The following is a 15,285-nucleotide window of genomic DNA, read 5'->3' as shown; positions in this document are numbered from 1 at the left end:
TTCCATGTTAATCATGTTGTAAAAAAAAAAAAAAAAGAAAAGAAAGAAAGAAAGAAAAGAGAAAAACCACAAGAAAGAAAAAAAAAGGTAAAAATAGTATGCTTCAATCCACATTCAGTCTTCATAGTTCTCCCTCTAGATGCAGATACCATTTTGCCAAGTTTATTGGAATTTTCTTGGATCACTATATTTCTGAGAAGAGAAGTCTATCACAGTTCATCATCACATACTCTTGCTGTTACTGTGTAAAATGTTCTATTGATTCTGCTCACTTCATTCAGCATCAGTTAATGTAAGTCTTTCCAGGCTTTTCTGAAACCAGTCTACTTAGCATTTCTTATAAAATCATAATATTCCATTATCTTCATATACCATAACTTATTCAGCCATTCCACAACTGATGGACATCCACTTAATTTCCAATTCCTTGCCACTACAAAAAGAACTGCTCCAAACATTTTCGCACATGTGTATGCTTTTGCCTCTTTTATGATCTCTTTGGCATGCAGACCCAGAAGTGACACTGCTGGATGAAAGGGTATGGCACAGTTTTATAGCCATTTGGACATAGTTCCAAATTTATTAATCTTATTGTATGTCAGGTACTCTGATAAATGTTAGGGATGCAAAGAAAATAAAAAAAACAAAGTCCATGTCTCAAGGAAGTCACATTCTAATGAAGGAGGCAACATGCAAAAACTTGTCGATACAAGTCAAACTTTGAAGTAATCTCAGTAGGAAGAAATAGTATTCCTCTTTCATTCTGGTTCCGGTTCTCTCTTTTTTCTAGGTGGCACAATGGAAAGAATTTTGGAACTAGAGTCAGGAAGATCTGAGTTCGAATCTGATATTCAGTCAATCTGGCAGTCAGAGAAAATGTCAAGCAGCACCTTCAAAAACTCAGAGTCACTTTTATGCCATAATGAAAAACAGGTAGGACTTTAATTAATATAGTAAAAAAAAAAATACAGGAAAAAAAGCATGATCCCAGACACTCTAGGAACTATCATTTTTTGCAAACCTAAAATAGTGAAAAATATGAAATGATGGTTACACAAATAGAACTACCTACTTAACTATGAGAAACAAGTCATTCTACCTCTGAGTAAAACTAAAGAATTGAACTAGATAACTCTAGGGTTCCTTCCTCCTCTGACAGCAGTCAATAAATCTCTGAATAGGTTTGAGAAAGTGAGAAAAACTTGAATTATTAGGCAATGAGTATTTATTAAGTGCCTGCTATGTGCTTGATACTGTGTTAAGTGATAGAAAAGAAGTAAAAGACAATCCCTGACATGAAGGAACTTGTCATCGATGGAGGAGATGACAAGCAAACAAATATATAGAGAAAGGTATCTACAACGTAAATTGGAAATAGTAAAACCCTAGAATTAAGTGGGATTTGGAAAGGTTTCCTATAGAAGATGGACTTTTAGTTGGCACTTGAAGGAAGCCAGTTGGCAGAGATGAGAAGGGAGGACATTCTAGGCATTGGGACAGTCAGAGAAAATAGCAGGAGTCGAGAGATACAGAGTCTTGTTTGTGAAATGGCCAAAAATCCATTGTCATCAAAGAGTACATGTTGGGGAGGAAAGTGTAAGAAGATGAAATATGTCAGGGGAAGACTATGTATTAAGGGCTTAATACTAAACAGAGGATTTTGCATTTGATCCTGGAGATGATTGGGAGCCACCAGAGTTTATTGAGTGGGGATTTATTGAGAAGAGCGACATGATAGGACCTGCTCTTTTGGAAAATCACATTTATGGCTAAATGAAGAACAGATTGGAGTTGGGGGAGACTTGAGGCAGGTGTGCTATTGCAATAGTCCAGACATGGAATAAGGGTTTGCACCATAGGGGTGACAGTATCACAAGAAAGAAAATCTCTATAAGAAAGATGCTGAAAAGATGAAATTGGCAGGTGTTGGCAACAGAATAGATAAGAGATAATGAGAAGATGAAAATAACACATAGGAGACTGAGAGCCTGGTGGTACTCTTGACAGCAGTTTGGAAGGAAGGAGGTTTGGGGAAAAAATAATGACCTCAGTTTGGGACACATTAAGTTATTAGAGTGTCATACTGGAGAGTAAGGGCAAAAGAGGTTAAATAAAATGGGGTAAAGTTGGATGATAGAATTTGATAGGCAGGTAAAAGATTTAGGATTTGAAATGATAAAACATAGGAAGCTATCCAAGATTTTTGAACAGAAGAGTAGAACACTAACATGATATTTACATTGGAAAAGATCTTAGAGATAATATAGATAAGGAAACTTACTTGTCAGTGGTTATGATGAAGACATTGTTTTAAGATAATTAATCTGGCAGAGAATGGGATTGAGGGAAGAAGCCAGGCGGCTGCAGTGATTGAAATATGCAGAGATGAGATGATGAAACCAGGATCTGGGTGGTAGGAAAATGAATAAAAAGGAAGGGGGGGGAACCAGCCCCTGCCCTGAGAGACATTTTAAAATTAGGAAAAGGGAGAAAGATTAAGACTAATTGTCTGGATCTCATGACTAGTTGATCAGGTTGGGGTTGACAACCTAGCTGACTTGCATCAAATTACAGATGCCCTGGTATTGAGGGGGATGGGAGTGATATTATGGGACCTGCACTTTAGGAGAATGACTTTGGAACCCATGGGCTTCAGGGCATCTATTTGAGAAGATGGCTTGGTACAAGCTTGTCCCCATGTACTATCAGCTACACTGCTTTAGGACTTCTTGGATCTTCTCTATCATACTTCTGGACAAGGTACCTTCTCTCTGTTTTTTCTTCCACTCCTAACTTTTCAGTTTCTTTTTGTGCATTGCCTTCCCTCATTAGATTAAAAGTGCCTTGAAAGAAGGTACTGTTTTGCTTTTAGTCACATTTTCATCCCTGGTGCTTAGCAGAGTGCCTGGCATATAGCAGACTTTTAATAAATGTTTGTTAACTGACTGATTGAAGGATTGGAATGGGAAAAGGTAGACCTACCAGCAGGCTATCACAATAGTCCAAGCCTGATTACAACCTACACTGGGGTGATGGCAATGTCACAGGAGAGGAGAGGAGATTGAGAGGTACTGTAACAGTGAAATCAGCAGGCCTTGCCAACGTATGGGTATGGGAAGTGACAATAAGAAGTTGAGGGTATGTCAGACTGGCTAGAAAGACAGGGAAAGATAATGCGGAATGTTGGAGGGGATGTGGGAAAACAGGGACACTGATACATTGTTGGTGGAATTGTGAACACATCCAGCCATTCTGGAGAGCGATTTGGAACTATGCTCAAAAAGTTATCAAACTGTGCATACCCTTTGATCCAGCAGTGTTTGTACTGGGCTTATACCCCAAAGAGATCATAAAGAAGGGAAAAGGACCTGTATGTGCACGAATGTTTGTGGCAGCCCTGTTTGTAGTGGCCAGAAACTGGAAACTGAGTGGATGCCCATTAATTGGAGAATGGCTGAATAGATATATGAATATTATGAATATGTATATGAATATTATGGAATATTATTGTTTGGTAAGAAATGACCAGCAGGAGGATTTCAGAAAGGCCTGGAGAGACTTATACGAACTGATGCTGAGTGAAACAAGCAGGACCAGAAGATCATAATATACTTCAACAACAATACTATATGATGACCAATTCTGATGGACCTGGCCATCCTCAGCAATGAGATGAACCAAATCAGTTCCAATGGAGCAGTAATGAACTGAACCAGCTACACCCAGTGAAAGAACTCTGGGGGATGACTAAGAACCATTACATTGAATTCCTAATCCTTATATTTTTGTCTGCCCGCATTTTGGATCTCCTTCACAGGCTAATTGTACAATATTTTGGAGTCTGATTATTTTTGTACAGCAAAATAACAGTTTGGTCATGTATACTTATTGTGTATCTAATTTATACTTTAATATATTTAACATCTACTGGTCATCCTGCCATCTGGGGGAGGGGGTGGGGGGAAGGAGGGGAAAAATTGGAACAAAAGGTTTGGCAATTGTCAATGCTGTAAAATTACCCATACATATAACTTGTAAATAAAAGGAGAAGAAGAAGAAGAAGAAGAAGAAGAAGAAGAAGAAGAAGAAGAAGAAGAAGAAGAAGAAGAAGAAGAAGAAGAAGAAGAAGAAGAAGAAGAAGAAGAAGAAGAAGAAGAAGAAGAAGAAGAAGGTAACAAGTATGTTTCAAGTCTGAGGATCATGCAAAGTAAAGGTAGAAGGTGGGAGGGTTTAGGAGGAAATGAGTTTTCTGTAAGTAGTACAGAAGGAAAAGAGAAGATGACCCAGGACAGCAATCTGTGGGACACTTAGAGGGAGTGTTCTAGGTGAGGATACAGGAAAGGGCACTGAAAAGGAGCAGTCATTTATATAGGAAGAAAATTAGGAGATGGAGTGCCTTGAAAATCCAAAGAGGAGGGGAATGTGAAAAACAATGTCAAAATGCTGCAGAGAGGTCAAGGAAAATGAAAGTTAAGAAAAGATGATTTTCAATTAAGAAATCACTACTAACCTTGGAAAGAGCATTTGGGGGGGGGGGGGAATGATTAGGCAGAAACAAGATTATAAGAGTTTAAGAAAAGAATGAAAGGAGAGAAATTAGAGACATCTATAATCGATATCCTTTTCAAGGAGTTTAGTCACAGAAGGCAGAAGACTGAAGGTAATATAGCAGGGATGGAAGGAACAAGTGAGGTTTTCTTAATGAGCTTATTTGTAGGCATGAGGGAAAAAGCCAGTAGAGTGAAAGTAAGTGTTGGAATGGAGATAATAGAGGAGCATTTCTGGAAGACATGGGATAAATGGGATTACTTGTTAGTCTAGAACAGGGCTTCTTAAACTTTTTTTAGTTGTGACCCTTTTTGGTCTGAGAAATTTTTACATGACCTTGAATGTATGGCTATATAAAAATAGTATACAAATCAAACATTTATTGATAATAAATCATAATTTCATAATCCCCACATTCAATTATATGACCCCATATGAGGGTTATATATCACCAAATGTCAATTACACAAAGAATACACATAATGAAGATCAAATAAACCCATTAATTTAAACCAATAGAAAACAAAAATCAGAGAAGGGATACAGATGAGAATATGCACTAAAACCTACAGAACAAATGAGCTCTCTCACTAAGAGCAGGAAAACTCAGTTCAACTGAGAGTCCCCGATCTCACCCAAAGGCAAAATTCCCAGAAATCTCTAGTAAAGTAGGGATAAGGATATGATCAAAGTTTTGGCTGCTCTACATGTTGGTTTTTTCACTGTTTTTCTCTCCTTTCAGCAACTTGAGAGAATCTGGAATTGTTTATCTCCTGTCCTGAAGCCAAAAGAGGAAGAATTCTCTACTCTCAAGCTCTCACCATTTCTACCCTTTATATGTTGAATGCTCAATCTCCACCAATGAGAAAATTTTTATGCAAATAGGCTTTCAGCTACAAGGTTACATTTATATACCTATCTTATCTCCTCTATAATAGTTTATATTTATATAACTTTAACAGGGTTCAGATGAGGAAAAACCTGGACTTCCCGACATGTTGCCTAACAAAAATACACATGACCTGTAAGAAACTATATTTTATAGGATCATAGATTTTTAAAGCTTAAGGGGAACTTAGAGATATTTTATTCCAACCTTCACTGTAGAAACAAGGAAACAAGAGAGAGCACATAGTCATACAGTTGTAAAGTATCAAAGCCCAGATTTGAACTTGGGTTTTTGATTCCAAATACAAGGCTTATTTTCATTCTATAACTTTCCAAGAAACCCCAGACTTCAGTCTGACCCCAGGGGAGATTCCAAGTTAGTGAGACTGATGCAGGACTTCAAAACCCTCAGGAATCATTTTTTTCCCTAAGACATGATAAGACTGTTGTAGGACTTGAAAACCCTCAGGAATCATTGGATTCCCTCACAAATAAAAAGACTGTTGCAGGACTTCAAAAACTTGCAGGGACCATTGGATTCCCTGACACGTGAAGCAATGGACAACAGATTGGTTTTGGATTATCTCTTGGCTGCTGAAGAAGGTGTATGTGTGACTGCTGTTTACATACCCTCCTTCTAGGACTTCTGGAAATCTTTTACACCACCATGTTGATTCATATTGTTATATCATTACTTGCATGTACAATTTATGTTTGTTGCACCATATTGAGCCTGCACCAGCTGTAGGGAGAGTCATCACTCTGAGAGCCAGTGCGTTATTGCTATGTGCTTGTGTAATATCTCCCATGTGGATGGGTTTGGGTATACCTGTTTCTAGTAAGACCCTTCAGCCCAGAAACCTGCTAACAATATCTGGCTTGACTCCCTACTTCCCTTTGGTGTTTTTCATCTCCCTTCCTGAGAAGTTTGAGGGGCGTGATCACCTTCTTTTTGGTGTTTTCTGTAAGAGGGCCTGTAAGCGGCCCCCCCACCAGCCTTGGACATTACACAGGGCACGGCCCAGGTAATCTGAAGGTAGCCTTGTAAGGGTGAACAAGATGGAGCTGGGAGGAAGGGGGTCCCACCCATGGCTCTCACTCCTCATTGCTCACAGTTTTCACCATTTCAGGTGGACAGACAGTGCTGGTCACTTAAGGCCTGTTCCACTTGAAAGTTGGGGCCATGACCCTTAACAGTTTTCATCTCCCTTCCTGAGAAATCGGAGTGGGGGAGAGGGGTTGATCACCTCCTTTTTAGGGTTCTCATCTCTCTGAGAGTCAGGGAAGGTCAGACCACCTATGTTCTAAAACAAAAGAAAGTAGGAAATGTGGAGGACTGAAACTCTGAATAGGTGTACTTGAATCTGAGAATGCAGAGCACTTAAGGCTAATTACCTATTTAATGTGAGACAATGGCTCTATTAGAATATATTTGGATCATGGTTCTCCTCACTATTGGTGCTTGCTGAATGTTTGGTAGTGAGATAATCATAGGCAAGGATTGGGGGGGAAACACGGAGTGAGAGAAGGGAGAGTGACTTGGTGGCAGAATGAGGAGGAGAGAGGCTGGAGACTCTGGACTCCAGAATCCAGGATACATCTTTGGCGAGCCTTGTGGCAGCTTGCCTGCCTCCTTCACTTCTCTCCCTAAAGACCAAGGACTTTGATTTATCCTGACTCTGGCTGACCCTGAAGCCCTCCAGGGAGCTAACCCATACTCTACATTTATGAGACACTGTTGTGGAGGCAATAGGATACCTTCATGGTAAGAAAATGATTAAAGAATTGTTGTTTGTCCTTCATTCTTGAAGAGGACCAATAACATCGGGAGGAGGATGTCTTGGCTTGCAATCAATTGGATTTGAATGAGGCCGGGATGTGCAAAGTCATCAACCGCACTCTGTCCTACAGAGTCATCTGAGTCCAGTGTCAAGCCATGGGTCTGGATAGCTGGTGATGGCCCCTTAGTTTGAGAGGGAAGAAAAGTAGAGCCATGTAGAGCAGAGATTGGAGTGGGAGACAACAAAGGGTTCTTATTACTGAAGCTGATCACCAGAGCTGGCTGGAAGAGCAGGCTGGGGAACAAGTTAGGAAGTGAGCCAGCAGAACTGTCCAATCTCCAATTGCTATCTCCAGTTGCAATAAAGGAAACTGCTCATAAACTGGAGAACAGCAATACACTAATTTGGGGAATGGTTTCTGAAAATATTTTTGATCATAGATTTAGAGCAGAAAGGGACCCTAAGAGTTCAAGTTTTATTCATTATATTTGAATGTGATCATACGGTCAGTAAGTGACTGAGTCAGTATTGGAATCCAGGTCTTCCTGAGGCTGAGTCCAGCATTGTCTCCAGTAGAAAGAAAAAAGGAAGGAAACCATAATTTATTAAGTGCTTACTATGTTCTATGCACTGTGTAAAGCACTTTGCAAATATTATCTCATTTGAGCCTCAAAACACCTTGGAGATACATATCATACAGTCAAAAAAATTGAGGCAGAGACTGTGTGACTAAGTGATTTCCGCAGGGTCACATCCTCAGAAACTTCTGAGGATGAATTGGGACTTAGGTCTTCCTGACTCTAATCCAATGCTCTATTCACTGCATAACCTGTGTTAATTTTTTTTTCAGTTTCATTTAAATGTTTGTTTTATTAAATTCTATTTTGCAATTTACCTAAGTTAACATATTAACTATCCAGTATCTAGATTCAAGTTGACTTTGGGTTTTCTAGTTTCATTTTGGAGTTGGGGTACCCCAGTCATTTGGCATACACATTCCAAAAAAATTCTCCCCAAAACATGAACTGAAGTCTGTGAGGAAGTGGTCTTAAAAGCTTTCAACTGCGCTAAGACTTTTGGTATACCCAGAATTACTCATTTGATCTTCACCAAAAACCTGTGAGCTCCATCCTATCACATTTTGCACAAGAGGAAACTGAGACTTGGTTAAATGATTTACCAAGGGTTGATTGTGTAGCTAGAAATGGTCAGAGATGGAATTTGAGTCCTGGTTTCATATGTATCTAAGTCAAGCATTTTCCCCTCTAAATAATACTTTCTCAAGTATACTTACTCAAATCTTTGAGTAAAGAAACCATGGCATTATTGATCTCTGGATTTCTTTCCATCCATTGCATAGTTTGTTTCAATTCCAAATAAATTTTCCTATAGAACTGTTACTATTACTAATAGTAATAGAGACCAGTAATACTGATACCTTGTACTTTGTTCTAGCTTTGTTATGATTTTCTGTAAAGGGCCACAGATATTGGGGAACTTTGGGTAAGGTATACTTGAAGCAAGGATACTTATAGCAGGGGTTTTACTCAGTATGATTGATGATATAATGGTTCTCTAGTTCACATATACTTAGTGTGATATGGTGATGTAATGGTTCTACAGTTGGCACATGCTCAATGTACTGTAGTGATGTAACTGTACTAAGGTATTTTTAATACCAGAGAAACAACTGAGCTTTGCACCTAATTAGCAAAATAATCAATTAAATTAGAAAGCTACCAGATGATACACTTCTACCCCGCAGCAGCCACATCTGGGCTATCTGTCACAACCTGACCCTTTTTATACCACCTCCTCCCACAGTAGTCTCAGGTGCTTTTGCTACTTTTCACTCTCAATTAAATTGAAGGCACATTTGTGCTATTTACCCCAGGCATAATACTTATTAGTATGAATCTAGGCAATAATATCTGCAAGGATTCAGGGATAGGAATCCGTGTGCTGTGTAGAAAACAAGATCAGGTTGCTTAACCAGAGGCTCCAAAAAAATCTGTCATCAAAGAGTTTGAGGAGAGTTTTGAAAAGTCTGTTAAATAGAGGTTGGACAATAAGCAGAGGTCTTTGGAGCTCTCATTAGAAATGTAGATTTGAGAATGTAGTGTTGACATAAGAGATGAGCAGAAGTATTTGCAGGATGGCCATACCTAGAATGGCCTTACAGGATCATTCAATCCTGCAGTGACTGGAGAGAAGGAGTCTCTTCCTGTTATTAGTGAAAAGCAGAGCTGTAACTAGGGAGGGTGGCCAGAACTTTGCCCAAGATGTCACCAAATTCCAGGGCCTCCATTTCCCTGGTGATAGTCTTCCCTGTGCCTGGAAATCTCTTGCCAGCTCCAACTCTTGTTGAGCTTAGAGAGCTGGGGATGGGTAAGAAGAAGCAGACCCTGGAGAGAACAAGGGAATAGAATCAAAGACTGGTATAGATCAATGGAAGAGGAGAACGGGATGAGCTATCTTTTCTACCAGCATGGTTCTCTCCCCTGCCTCCCCCAGATTAATTCTTTCAAGGTCTACCTCTGCCTTTTCTACTCCCTTTCCTTTCTCTTTTTCCCTAATCTCCCCACTGAATTTAATGCAAGCACCAGAATGTCTAATTATGGTTCTGCTAAAAAAAAAAAAAAAAAAAAAAAAAAACCCAACCCTGGGACTGAGACATCCCTATCTAGCGTTGACTTCTAAAATCCTACCACCTGTCAGGCAAAACAATATGACTGCTAATCCCATCTCCCACACCATTCAATCTCAGGTTGCCCTTTTGGACTCTTGATGTTCATTTGAATGCGATTCCACAAGTCTGAAAATACTGAAGGATAAGCAAGTATTGTCCACATGGATAGAAAAAAATAGCATAAGTTTTTACTGTGTGCAGAGCAAATAGAAAGGCAAAATAGTCCCTAAACTCTCAAGAAGGCCACATCTAACCAAGGGAGACAACACATACAGGAGGTTTTAGAAGCAAGGCCTTAACAAGGAATATGGCATAATATATTTAATATAATTTAAATATAAAATATATGTAATATTATTTCCATTGATAAAACCATTTCCATCTCGATTGTAGAACCCTTTGACAGTACCAAAGACTTAAATAGCCTGATTGTGGGCCCTGAGAAATAAAAGAGGTAGGTATCAGCTCTGCGATTCTCAGAAAACTTGAGTTAATTAAGGAAAGGCAAGAAAAGAACATGACGCACACCCATGTTACATGTAAATGCCCACAAGTGTCTTCTTCAATCAGTAACTACTTATGAAGTGCCTACTGTGTGCCAAGAATTATGCTGGGCATTGAAAATAAAGGGACAAAGGCCATGAATTGAAAAAGCTTACAATATAACCAGAAGATCCATTACACAGATAGGTACATTTAGACCTCGTGGCTCTGGGAGGGACATTTCCCTCCCCCTCAGTCTGACAGCTGGCCCCTTTTTCCGTGCCCTACATATGCCAGAGAGACTTCCATGAATTCCTTCTATCATGCTGACGACCCCATATCACCCGTCCCCTTAGCCATCGGCCACGGAGGCTGTGTTCCCGGGACAGCTGAAAGCTAGGGTCACCTCTCCCGCTGCCCCCCTTCCTTCTGAGAATAATTCAAACAAGAAGCTATTTATGAATCGTCCCCCTAGCCTGCTGAGTCCCTGTGCTGAAATTGCTCTCCCTGCATTCCTTGAGGGTTTTAATAACCAGCTGGTAGAGGCACAAATCCATTCCTATCAATCTAATAAGAATCAGGCTAAGGTGAAAACACCTTTCAAGACTTTTCTCTCCTCCCCCCATCTCAGCTGGATTTTCATTCCAGAGGAAAGAAAAATTAATCGTGTTTGGTTTTGCTGCCTGGATGCAGCCTAATGATTTAGGCTTGCCAAGAGGAAGAGGGGGGCAGAAGCCCCACAAACCAAACCAAAAGTGCAAACCCAGCAGAGTGCATTGTTCTTGCCCCAGCTGTAAAGGGATTTAGGATGGTTTCCTTTACCTCACTCATTCAAACTTGCTGAATTTTTCTAAGCTGTTAATATTTCAAATAGTGAAGCCTTGGTGACTGTCTCTAGATATGGTCTAGTCGGATATACTGTTCCAATTCTGCTCTCTTTCAATTCCTTCTTTTCATATCATTGTTAATTAGCTTGGTTTCATACAGCACTGGACCTGTGAGATCAGACACCCATTTGGGGCAGCTATTCCCACCTATAGGCTATACCACAGGCAACAATCCAACAGACAGTGTGCTATAGGTCACAAAGGAATTGGGTCAGAAGGGAATTCTCCCAATGGGCAAAACAATTCAAAGTGCACACAATAATTGTAGATGAGAAGGAGCTTCCTTTTCACATAGGACGAATAATACCTCTTTCTCATTTTCTTCTCTCATAGGGGTTTGTTTTCTCCAGTGTCTCTACATCTTCCCAACCACTAATTCTGTATTTATATCTCAATTATCCATATGGAACTCTCCTTTCCCTAATTTTGGGCCCAACATGGTAAGACTCAACTGGATCTTTGATCTCATCAGTTTGGGTATTTCCTCAACTAATATAGCTGATGAAATATGTTTTTATCTTATCTACTACAATGCTTGCTGACATCTGTCTTTATCCTGCAGAGTAACCACCCAATGTAGTTAATATAATAAATTTTCTCTAATTCTCTTGAACATCTTGAGGATAACCATCTTGCAGGACAGCTATCCTATTATTTCTCCTTCTTGTCATATAATCTATACCTCCATCATACACATCTTAGGTCATGGGTTCTTAACCTGAGGACCATGAGATTTCAGGGGGTCCATGAACTTAGATGAGAAAAATATATCTTTATTTTTGTGAAACTTTGATTTCCTTTGTAATCATAAGTCTTTTATTAATTTAAAAACATGATACTGAGAAGGGGTCCCTCATTTGATTGCTAAAGTGGACCATAACCCACAAAAAAGTTCAGAATCTCTGTCCTAGATGGTATCTTTTATACAATTTCTCATGTGGCCACTTAGGCCTTCCCCATGTCTTTTTCATTGACTTTTTGTTTACTTACAATTATGGTTCTTCTGACACCATAGTATTTCATGATTTTCAAATTAATTAAGTTTAACAAATATTTATGGAGCTCCTAGATGGTACAATAGATTGAGTACCTGGCCAGAAGTGAGAGGACATCTTCTGGAGTTAAAATCTTGACCCAAATGCTTCCTAGCTATGTGACTCTGAGCTAATCACTTAACCCTGTTTGCCTCAGTTTCCTCATCTGTAAAATGAACTGGAGAAGGAAACAGCAAACCACTCCACTGTCTTTGCCAAGAAAACCCCATATGGAGTCATGCAGAGTTGAACATGACTGAAAATGCCTGAATAATACCATGAGAAAATATGCTAGGTACTGGAAATTCAAAGCCAAAAAGCATAATAGTCTATTTTCATAAATTTTACATTCCATTAAAAGATGTTGGCTATATTATATATTTAGGGGAAAAATTTAAAGCAAAACTATGATTTCATCATCAAAGGGAACTCCTGGTGTGAAACTTCTTCTACCAATGCATTTCCACCCCTGCTCTATTCTAATATGTCTTAAAAAAAAGATATAAAGAGGTTAAATGATTTGCCCAGACTCACACAGATAGTTTATATCATAGTTTATATCACTTGAACTAGGTCTTCTTGACTCTAAGGTTAATTCTAAATCCACTTTGATATGCTGCTTCTCATCTGGAAGGATTCTGGTATTTTAAAAGATGAATTGTTGATACAATAGATCTTGGGATTATTGAAAGCACTGTGATGTTATAGCTTTATTCTTCTTTCTCATTTACCCCATGGTGACCAAAAGATGATTAAGTATGGTACTTCAAATGGGGAATAAGAGAACTTCTTGATAGATTTATAGAGGAAGGGAATAGGGAACAAGTAGTTGGTAGGTTTAAGGAGGAATGGAATGGGGAGTTGGCAATTTTAAGGTTGCCACATTGTAAATGAGAAAGAATTTCTTTAAAGTCTTGCTAGTCATAGTAGTTATCATGATTGTAGGGACAGTAGGAATTAATAATCCAAACTTTGAACAGGAATTTCTTTTCAATAGCCTACTTAAACAGTCAACTAACCTCTGCCTCAAGGGAAATCTCCCAAACCATCTACTTCTTGATTTGGTATTTCCAATGGTTGGGAATATTTTTCTTGCACAGAATCCAAGTCTGCCTATTTACACTTATTAATAATAGGTTTGCCTTCTGAAATAGATGTAAAACATATGTAATCCCTCTTTTACATAACAGCTCTTAAACTATTTGAAGATTGCTCTCTTCTCAATGATGATGATACTGATGGTGGTAAATATAATAATGGCATGGTGAAAGTAGAAAATTAAATTCCTTGATTTCAGATGTTTAGGGGCTAGACATACTTAGGAAGCTGCAAATTTCGAAGGGAAGTCAGATCTCCAACATGTCTCTGATTTCCAGACTACAAATATTGAGTGACTAGTACTGTGTTTCCCCGATAATAAGACCTATCCCAAAAATAAGCCCTCCCCTTACTGTGTAAGATTCCTCTAAAATAAGCCCTCCCCCGAAAATAAGCCCTATTGAGATTGCTACTGCAGTGAAGATGATCCCCTGTGCTACACGCTATATTACGGTACCCTCTGTATGCACCATCCCCTCCCCCCCCATTCACCCCCCCCCGGGTGAAACGCACGCCGCACTCCGAGCTGCATCCAATCAGAGCTGCAGCAGTGAGCGCATCATCCTCTTCTTCTCCAGTGATTTGCTTGCTGGCGCCATTGAGAGCAGTGCCGGGGAAAGCTGAGGCAGGACAACATAAAAACCCGGTATGTAAGCGGGAGTGAGGGGGCATGATGGAGGATAAAAGGGGCATGATGGAGGATAAAAGAAGAACTCAGGGAGCATCATGGAGGATAGAAGGAGCACTCAGGGAGCATGATGGGGTTAAAACATTATTGAGGGGCATGATGGAGTGAAAAGAAGGACTGATGGTCATAATTTTATTATTCTGTCTGCACGGGTCACCTGTGTTTTGGCAATTTGTTTGGATGGAAAGAAAGCCACCTCTAATCATCAGTAAGGGCAAGAAAGATAAGATTGAACATGTATCAGGCATTTACATTCTTGAAACCAAAAAAGCCTGGTGTACACAAGCCAAGAAAGTGGGTTGATTTAATGCTGCCATTTGTTATGCGAGGTAACCAAAGAGGTCTGATAATCTGGGATTCAGCCAGCACTCACCCGCTAAAGAAATGAAGAACTTCCTTGCAGAGAGAAGAATAGATCAAGTAATGATTCCTGCAGGAATGACTGCCTATCTCCAGACCCTTGATATTACAATAAACAAGCCATTCAAGGACCATTTGTGCATGGAAGTCAATGACTACATTGAAAATAGAATGGAAAGAAATCAGCGTGGAAACTTTGTGAAGCCCTGTCTGCAAGAAGTCGTGACTTGGGTGAAGAAGTCATGGGATCAAATTACTGACAGCTGTGTCGCCAAGGCACTACGAGCAGATTACCTGGACAAGACATGTTCATTTAAAGAGAGCTATATTGCTGGACATGACAGATTGGGTCCACTTCTTCTGAAGGAAATAGAGGCGCAAGACATCCAGGATGGAATTCAGGGTATGGACACTTATGACGATGTTGTTGAAGAAGATGACATGATCATTATTGAATAAAGGTACTTTTTTTGTTCACGTTTACCTGTTTATTAAAATTGCTGTCAATGTTCATTAAAATAAGCCCTCCCCTGAAAATAAGCCCTCTGGTTTTTTTTCTGTCCAAAAAAATTCATAAGACAGTGTCTTATTATCGGGGAAACACGGTATGTGTATGGCTTAATACTGCTCACAAAGGATACAAAGATGGAAAATGACACAATCTTTGCCCTTGAATGACTTATGACCTAATGGTGAGGATTGAGTGGGGATAAGAAGAGAAGTTTCTTATAGATTTTTCCACTCTTCCCTTTCTGAAATTAGAAATTCTAGAAAACCTCCAAGTTTGTTCACAACAGCTCCCACTGCAGGGTAGGAGGGATGGGAAATG

At 39.5% G+C, this 15,285-nt stretch overlaps 1 long non-coding RNA gene across 1 annotated transcript; it reads right to left on the bottom strand.

Moving 5' to 3' along the window:
• Positions 1 to 9,248: 9,248 nt before the first annotated feature.
• LOC127559859 (uncharacterized) lies at positions 9,249 to 11,404 on the bottom strand. The gene is made up of 2 exons (XR_007953217.1): positions 11,212 to 11,404; positions 9,249 to 9,622 (listed from the first exon to the last, which is right to left on the bottom strand). It is a non-coding gene; the product is annotated as an uncharacterized LOC127559859 (long non-coding RNA).
• Positions 11,405 to 15,285: the final 3,881 nt, after the last annotated feature.

Source organism: Antechinus flavipes, chromosome 4 (genome assembly GCF_016432865.1).
Source record: "Antechinus flavipes isolate AdamAnt ecotype Samford, QLD, Australia chromosome 4, AdamAnt_v2, whole genome shotgun sequence".
NCBI lineage: Eukaryota > Metazoa > Chordata > Mammalia > Dasyuromorphia > Dasyuridae > Antechinus > Antechinus flavipes.
Note: the sequence above shows the minus strand (reverse complement) of the source record. Positions and strands in the feature narration are given on the sequence as shown.